The following is a 9,201-nucleotide window of genomic DNA, read 5'->3' on the forward strand; positions in this document are numbered from 1 at the left end:
AAAATATTACAGGGACGGACATATTTAATTGTAGTAAAGTAATATCTGTGGCGCATAACTCTACGCTACACAGGTATGAGCTCCTCAATCAATGTTTAGCTGTTTAGCGCTGTGCTGCAGCATGACCTAGCTTAAATATTAGCCGAAAACTGTGAAAACAGATGGAAAACTAGCTTGTGCTGCCACAGCAACGGCCTTGCGACCACCGAGGTCGTACGGCAGAAATTGTTCTGTTTAGTCACTTATACCAAATAAATTCACATAAATGCAGTAAAAAAAGAAGGATAAACCAAAACCGAGTTAACTTTGGCCGTTTAAAGACTTAAATCGTCTCTCTTTCAACACAAATCTTAAGGATTACCTTGTTTTTGTTCAACTTCCAAGTATAAATTTCAAGACAACGATGCGGACAATGTCCGCAGCTGAAACTATCAAAGCTACAAGCTACAAAACAGTCTTTCAACTTGAAATTCACATCAGTTTTACAATCGGAAATGACATTAAGCATCTCTTTCAGATTTATTATGATCAAAGACCTGTGTCACCTCAACGGATGATTTAAACTCTGTCAAACCTTCAAAAAAGTCACAGATCTTATCAAGGAATACAAAAATTACATTAATGAAACACACAATATCACGCCTCTTCCGACTAAAAATGCATTTTATTGAGTTGTGCTTAAGCTAGCCAAGCTTTAGCAGGAAAATTTGCAACATACCTCCCCAAGTGCCTTGGTGAAAAAGGCGGAAGGAACGCCCAGCTTGATTTTATACCCCGATGGAATTAACAGATTCCAGAATTTATCTGCACCAATCAAATTCAGACGCAACCCGTGCGTCCCTGACGTTTTAACAATAATAAAAATAATTAAAAAAAAAAATATTAAAATGGGAAATAAAAGTCCAAATAATTAACTCTCCCATGCCTGCTCGACAGTTTAGAAAAATAATCCTTTTAGTTGTTTTTTTTTTTCAAATACTTGATTGTTTTCCAAAAGTTTCACTCTAGTGGTTTACATACGTCTGCGCTTTCAGCATAAACACGACTTGATGTAAAAACGAATCAAACTATAAATAATTATTATTAAATAAAATACAAACACAATTTTCACTGAGTAGAAATTGAGAGTTTTGATCCGCTAATTTAAATGCTGAAAGTGGGATGAGCGGCTCTCCTTCTTTGAACTCGGGATGAACGAAGCCCATCCCGACCGTTGGAGGGCAGCATGGAGCCGACTTTTCTTGTTAGCTGTGAAATAATGCTGGATGAAGAAGACTACATGAAACTATCAACACTTGGAGAAGAGAGCTGACACATGAGGTGAGGTGAGGTCACTGACATCTTTAACGTTGTTTAACTAACCGTGGAGTGAGCCAATACTTGAAAATCTGTTGTAAACACTGGCATTTCTAAGTGATAGAGCAAGGTTACGGCCTGAGCTGTTACTGTACACTACTTCTTTGTTTTGTTTTTAATCTAGTTTAAAGCATTTTTTTTTTCCATCCCTAGCAATCACTTATCAAGTTCTCCACCTCAGACAGATGGAGAGGCAGAAGATATGGAGCTAGGGTTAGACTCAAGTGGAAGGAAGTCCACCAATTTTAGCCAGATCGTTTTTACTGCTCTCATAAAATGAAGGAGCCTGTAAAGTGATGGTAGTGAATAAACATTAACAGAGGTTTGCTTTAAAGATTCAGTGTGTATTTATCAGAACAGGCTGAAGGCAGAACTTTCAGAAAATATAAGCAAGCATTTTTAAAAGAGTATGGTCTCCTAATCATAATACTACTACTACTACTACTAATAATAATAATAATAATGAATTTCCCTTCTGGGATTAATAAAGTATTTTTTATCTTTATCTTTATCTTTAATAAGAAATACGGTTCATCTGTAAACTGTGGGTGAGACTTTTATGTCCACACAAACAGCAGATCCCCTTCATGTTTCTACAGTCACACAGAGCACGCAAACTCCTGACATACTTACACATTTTTGTATTCAGAACAAAATGCACTGACTGAAAAAATTTCTAAAGCCAGAACTTTCATTTTGCACATTATAATATTTGTAATTATTATTATTTTTTAATTATTATCTGTGATAAAGCTTTGACTTAAAAAATGTCTTCACTTTTCTCAGAATTTATTACATTTTTTTTGGTAACGATGTCTTTCGTCTCCCATTGTGACTTTTTTTTAATCATTTTTGATTTTTGATTTTTTTTCTTTGGGTCTTGTATTTAACGGTTTTAAAAATGTATATATTCATCGTACTTTTAATCTCTTAAATTTGACATCTTAAAATTTACAATTTCATGATTTCAATTTTTGGATTGTACAACTTCTGAAGATGCCAAGCCAATGCTTTAAGGCACTGAGATGCTACACCTGGATAACAACTGAGGCGCTCCTGTTGGCTTTTTGATGGATGAAACTCCAGGTTTTGTTTGCTTTTTCAATGATCAGTCCATTTGTTTGACAAAGCAAACGGTTAACTTGTGTAATACACTTACCAAATGTTTGTTCACCCTTCTGCATCACCATGGTGCCTCACCGCACAGCGGTCAAAAACTGTTTGACCCTTCCGGGTGAAACACTTAACCGCACTAACAAGGTCCTACCCTCATAAAGACTTTCACCCTTGATGAGCTCAGTTACAAACAAACATGAATGTAAACAAACCATTCATAATCTGATCCTACAACTATGAGTTGACTAAATAAGATTTTGTGTTGTTATAGTGCCTATGTTATTATTACTTCTTTATACCAAGGTTCTTTATTTCTTTAATCGTTTGGGGTGGGGGGCTCAGGCCGAAGTTTTAGGATTGTTGTGAATTAACTTTATTACCCAGGAACCTTTGCTGTAAATGATGCTTTAGTTGTTTACTGCAGTGTGTTTACGTTGTTCTTTTTGCTGCAGGAGTCTCCAGATTACACCAGTGTCCAGGAGCTGAAGTATTAGACCTGGTCATAAGTGAAGCGTTGCGCCTCTACCCTCCAGGGTTCAAGTAGATCAGATAGATGGACCACGACCGCACATTGAACGGACAACTGGTCCCTAAAGGTGTGACGATGGAGTTCCCAGCAGGCTTCCTTCACTATGACCAGGAGCACTGGCCGGAGCCGGAGAAGTTCATCCCTGAGCGGTGAGAGGATGCTCTGTAGGCTCAGTCTGTGTGTGTGTGTGTGTGTGTGTGTGTGTGTGTGTGTGTGTGTGTGTGTGTGTGTGTGTGTGTGTGTGTGTGTGTGTGTGTGTGTGTTTTTCAGCTCAGTATTTGAAGTCCTGTCAGACCAGCCCGTCTGGCACCAACAACCTGTCCACATTCAAAGTTTGTGCCATGTGATTGGCTGATTAGATATTTGTGTTAACGAGTAGCTGAAGTTTTGCCTTGTCAAAAAATGGCCACCTCCTACCAGGGGCGCGTTGTTCTTTTGGGACGGGCCAATTGGTGTAGTCGGCGGAGGGGGACTTAAGTCTGGGTTCCCCGGGACCCAGTGGAGAGCAGGGCTGGGGTGGGTTCTCCGGGACCCGCCGGAGAGCAAGGCCCCGAGGGAGAGCGGGGGCTAAAGGGGTGGTTGCCAGGGGTGGGAGACTTGGCCCCGACCCGGGTCCGTAGGGTTGGGCCGGGGTGGCCGGGCTGGCTGGGGTGCTTAGGGTTCTCCGGGACCCGCCGGAGAGCAAGGCCCCGAGGGAGAGCGGGGGCTAAAGGGGTGGCCGCCCGGGGTGGGAGACTTGGCCCCGACCCGGGTCCGTAGGGTTGGGTTAGGGTTGGGCCGGGGTGGCCGGGCTGGCCGGGCTGGCCGGGCTGGCTGGGGCGCTTAGGGTTCCCCGGGACCCGCCGGAGAGCAAGGCCCCTGGGGGAGAGAGGGGGCTGGAGGGAAGCTGCCAGCGGCGTGAGACTAGGCCCCCGACCCCACCTAGGGTTGGGCAGGGGCCTGCGGGCGGGCGGGCGGGCTGGCTGGGGTGCGCGGGTTACGTTCATTCTCACTAAGCTCACTGTACAAATCAACCAACAACTTCACACATTGTCTTTCTTCTCTACAAAAACAAGCCGCAAAGTCAAATCACTCATGGATTAACAACGCCTTCGAGTCATCTTTGCTGCCTTTTTTAAGCTGTCGCATCCTTGTCTATGTCATTTTGTCTATTTCTCTCAGCCATCTCACACTTGCCATGTTTTCTTAGCCGTGCAGGACCCATCATGCCCCAGGGAACATGCCCCAGAGGACATCCCCGTGTGTCTCAATCACTCTCGAAATCACCTCCAGCTGGACCACCTGGATCTTTACCTCATACATTTCCCTCTTGGTTTAAAGCTACACTGACACATACACACAAGTGGAACAGAGCTAAACTTTCACTTTAATCTGACCTTATTATCTGCATTAACCCACGAGGAGTGCCATTCTGGACACTCTAGAGCAGGGATGTCAAACTGGTGGCATGGAGGGCCAAGAGGCTGCAGCTATTCTTTCCAACCAACAACTCTACCAGCTGATTTCACTCATTACCTCACCTTCAAGCAGAGAGCAGGGACTAATCAGACAAATCAGCTGCTGGAGTTCTTGTTTGGAAGGAAAACCTGCAGCCTCTTGGCCCTCCATGCCACCAGTTTGACATCCCTGCTCTAGAGCTTTCCGTACTAAGAAAAAAGATCCTGTCTAGCTGCCCAAACCTTCCAAAGCAAACTAAAAGCATTACAGGAGAATGAAAACTCTTTAGGCTGATACATCCTAAGTCTCCTGATGTGTTTACCTGCAAGTTCAAAGCTTTTCTGTTGGTCTTTAGTGTTTTTTTGTCAGCTTATTTTTTTAGCCTTTTCCCCTTTATTACAGATCAGGACTCCAGGGCTGGAGTAAGAAATGTAGCGAGTGATGTCAGGAACAGAAATCAATTCAAGCGGCTCACATCAAATGAAACAGAGAAGATGGACCAGGACGGGGATTCAGGGGCGCTGCTGGCTCAGGTTGTCTGCTCTATTTCACAATAAAACACCACCCACAGACTCTGGCTGGTTAGTCAGACCAGGGGATCCTGAACTTTTCTCTCAGTGAACATCATAACAGTGGTACCAGAGACCAGTGACCCCCTGCTGGGGGAGGACACCAGCAGACCCATCCAAAAACCATTCTGTCTGCATGCACATCAATAAACTCCTGTTCAATTCTGTTTTGTTTTTTTTTTCACAACAGTGAATAAAATCTTCATTTGTAAATAGTTTTGAATGTAGAATTCATTTCTGAGCCTATAAAACACCACTGAACTCAAATCAAACTGTCCTCTCAACTATGAGCCTCATTTCTGCTTTTCTTTACAGAAAATGGGCCACCAGCTTTTCCCAGAGAAGGATGGAGAGTTACTGACCTGTGACATAGACTATGAAGATGTATGGAGGGTAAGCAAACTCTGTGTGTGTGTGTGTGTGTGTGTGTGTGTGTGTGTGTGTGTGTGTGTGTGTGTGTGTGTGTGTGTGTGTGTGTGTGTGTGTGTGTGTGTGTGTGTGTGTGTGTGTGTGTGTCTGTGTTCCGCACTCTACTGGCAACTTTAGAGGACTGCAACAGTCAGCCTCGAGGTTTCATGTAGAGATGGAATATGGATGCGATATAGACTCCTAATTTGCATCGTTTGCAGCTGTTCTTCTCTGTTTATGTTGAAGCCAAAGTGTTTTAGGACAAACCAGAGTTTTGTACCTTTTTTATTTACAGAAAGAAAACAATCAAGGCTTTATTTGCACGTTTTTCTGTATTTATTCAAATCATTGATCATTTTCTGTTCTACACACACATTTACACAAGTAAGCACACATATGTTTCCTCATATGACTGTCATGTTATGACTGTGATTAAAAATCATCATTGAAATTGTTAGTAAGTGATGAATAAAAAGTAAAACTTGTACCACTGTTCTCTGACTCTCTCCACAGGGTTTTTTTTAAGCAGCAGAATGAACACTCGGCACATCCGCAACATCCAAAATGACTGTTCAAACATTTCTTATCGAGGGTCCAAGTAAAAACCAGGAAAAGCTTCTGTCAGCGCACGTTTGGGTTTTGATCAGGGTGAGTTGAGCAGCTTCCCCAGCAGGGTGGTGAGTGCATTAACAGGAACACTCACATGTGCTCACTGGCTCTTCTAACGGCAAACATAAGCTTTGACGCTGTGTCGCTAACAGGGTCTCTGCTCGTACTCTTTGCAGGCTTTTCACTCTGCCACCAAACCTACGACCCAGTGTCTGCTCATGTTGAGGAACGAGCGCTGGAAGAGAGTGTGGAGCATCCTGTATATAAAGTGGACAGCGTGGCCATTTTAACTCGTTCTTCCTTCCTCTCTGTGGAGAAGCACAAAACACAGGCCCAAAAAACAGTGTCGGCTCCCATAAACATCTGATTTGTGAAATAAGGAACAAGTAGGGCTGTGCTATTTCTGTTACCCGGAATCCCAATTATACAACATGAGAAGTCATCCTAAAAGAGTAAGGACAAATCTTGGCATTCAGCTCAAACTCTGCTAAATGTACAGAAACAGCGGTGAACCTCCACAAACAAGAAGCACCTTATTCTGAGGTGTCTGAGAAAAACTCCATGTGTCCAAGCTTTGATGACTTTTCAATGATACTACTACTACTACTACCACTACTACTACTACTACTACTACTACTACTACTACAACAACTAATACTACTACTACTACTACTGCTACTACTACTACTACTACTACTACTACTACTACTACAACAACTAAGACTACTACTACTACAACAACTAATACTACTACTAGGCTTCTACTACTACTACTACTACTACTACTACTACTACTGCTACTACTACTACTACTTATTATAATAATAATAATAAAAAAAATAAAAATTGGGTCAACATAGCACTTTTCTTTTTTGGTCAGTTTTTGTTTGTTTGGAAAGGCACATGTGACATAACGTTCCTTTGGGGAAAGGGTACAGTATGCAGTAAACATTCCACACGTGGTTATGAAAATGATCATTGCCAATCCTTAGTTTTAATAGATTTAACAACAAGGAGAAGAGGTGAGCGGAGGAGGGGTCTGGCTCCGTTTCTTAACTTATCTGGAATAAGACACATCCAAATTTTGACCTTTGCATCAACCTAAACCCAAACCCAAACCAGGTAGGTGGATTCACAATAAACAAAACCTGGTCAGATTACAGAGATTACGGGTTTCACGTAGTTTGTCCAAAATGACCAAGTCCTGAAAAAGGATTCCCTTTGACCCTTCAGAGAAAATGACCACCTCTCAAGACTGTAAATGTCCTGTACAATATCAAGCCACTTTTCCATTGTAGGTGCCTGGGCTTTTAACCACTTTCTGGTGATTGTCTTTTTGCTTGCTGCCAAAAGCACAGCCAGCAGCTTTTTGTCTCTCAGAGTCCAGTTTTCAAAAGAAAAATCTCCCAAATACAGGGCTTCCAACTTAACAGGAACGTCCTCAGTAAAGATATTGCTCCACAGCTGCTCCCAAAACGCTTTGATCCATTGACAACTCCAAGAAATAGGACAGTGATTTGCATCTTTTGTCCCACAGAGTCTCCAGCAGGTGTCTCCACTGTTCTGAAGTTTTCCCTGGGCTGGGGTTACCAAAAAAATCTACCTATGTTTTTCCCACAGAATTCCCTCCATGTGTTGGAGGTTGAGGCCATCCATCGTAACTTCAAATGTTTTCCCAGCTTTCAGTTGAAATGCATATGTTTCCCTCCTTCTCCCACTCATTTCCTATATAGTTTGTATCACCCTGATTAGATAGCAAAGTACCATCATATAGTTTAGAAATGAGCTTTGTACTTAGCGTGAGCCTGTTTCAACACAGATAGAAACACACTGAGGAATTCTCAATCAGATTTTTCCCACTTGTCTTTCAAGTTTTGATTCAAATAAGTTCTAACCTGTCAATATCGCTGGAAGTCCTCTTTTTCTAAACCATGAGATTTTTCAAGTTCCTCAAAACTCTGAAACATCCCTTTCTGAATAAAAGTGTAACAGGTGGTCAAGCCTTTTGAGAGCCAAGCCCCAAATCTGCCATCAATCCTATTTGACTCTAAGGCTCAAGTATTTGAGTCCCATTCCCTAACCCACATGTTTTGGTGATCCTTTTCCAGGAAGATAAAACTGTGAGGAACACAGTTCAATCAGATAGGGCTCCGTTAATCTTTATTTTAGCTCTTGGTTTATTGTATAAAGCAGCAATTACATCAATTAGAGCAGTGCTTCCCAATCCTGGTCCTGGGGGACCCCCCTGCCCTGCACGTTTTAGATGTTACCCCACTCCAGCACACCTGATTCAAATGAATGGCTCGTTATCCGGCTCCAGCAGGGCTTGATGACGAGCTGATCATTTGAATCAGGTGTGTTGGAGTGGGGAACATAAAAAACATGCAGGGCAGGGGGTCCCCAGGACCAGGATTGGGAAACACTGCATTAGGCTCTGGTGGAATCCAAATTTAGGCATTACTTTATATTAAAAGGTCCACATGACCCAGTCAAATGCCTTCTCTGCATCCAAACTCAGCACAAGGGTTTCTAATCTTTGTTGCATTGAACGGTCCAGAACATGTCAAGTTTTCCTGAGTCTGTCTCTGTCTGATAGACTCCATTCTAGTCCACTTTTTTCGTAGCCTAAATTGACCTCTTCATTTAAGGCTACTTCTTAAAGTAGACCTAATGCACACCTTGATTTGAAGCCTAGCTCAAATTGACCTCTTCATTCTGGACCACTTCTGCCACATTCATAAGATGTGCTCCACAAACAAAGACTCATTCATGTCATTGTCACATTGAGCTGGTGTATTGAGCTATTATTGTGGCAAAATGATGTGTGTGTGGGTCAATGCATCCACGAATATGTGAACTGATCCACAAATGTGTGGACCGATTCACAAATCTGTCAAATATTTACAAATGTGTGCACAAATCCACAAATGTTTAAACTGATTCACAAATAAAAATGTAGTCTGAGATGGCTGAAAAGTCTCAATTTTTTTTTTTTGTTTGTCTTACAAGAGCTAAAAATCCACACAAATCATCAGATACAACTGAGGCAGTGTGGATTGCTAAGTGGCTGAGGCGTGGTGCTACAATGATAGCTCCATACCTGGCAGCCTGCGCCTGGGAGCCTGAGCTCAGGGCAAAGTAATCCGCCTCTCACAGACGGATTCTTTCTCATTTGCA

Source organism: Halichoeres trimaculatus, unplaced genomic scaffold (assembly GCF_033239565.1).
Source record: "Halichoeres trimaculatus isolate MK-OKI-2021-1 unplaced genomic scaffold, fHalTri1.1 fHalTri1_scaffold_140, whole genome shotgun sequence".
Lineage (NCBI taxonomy): Eukaryota > Metazoa > Chordata > Actinopteri > Labriformes > Labridae > Halichoeres > Halichoeres trimaculatus.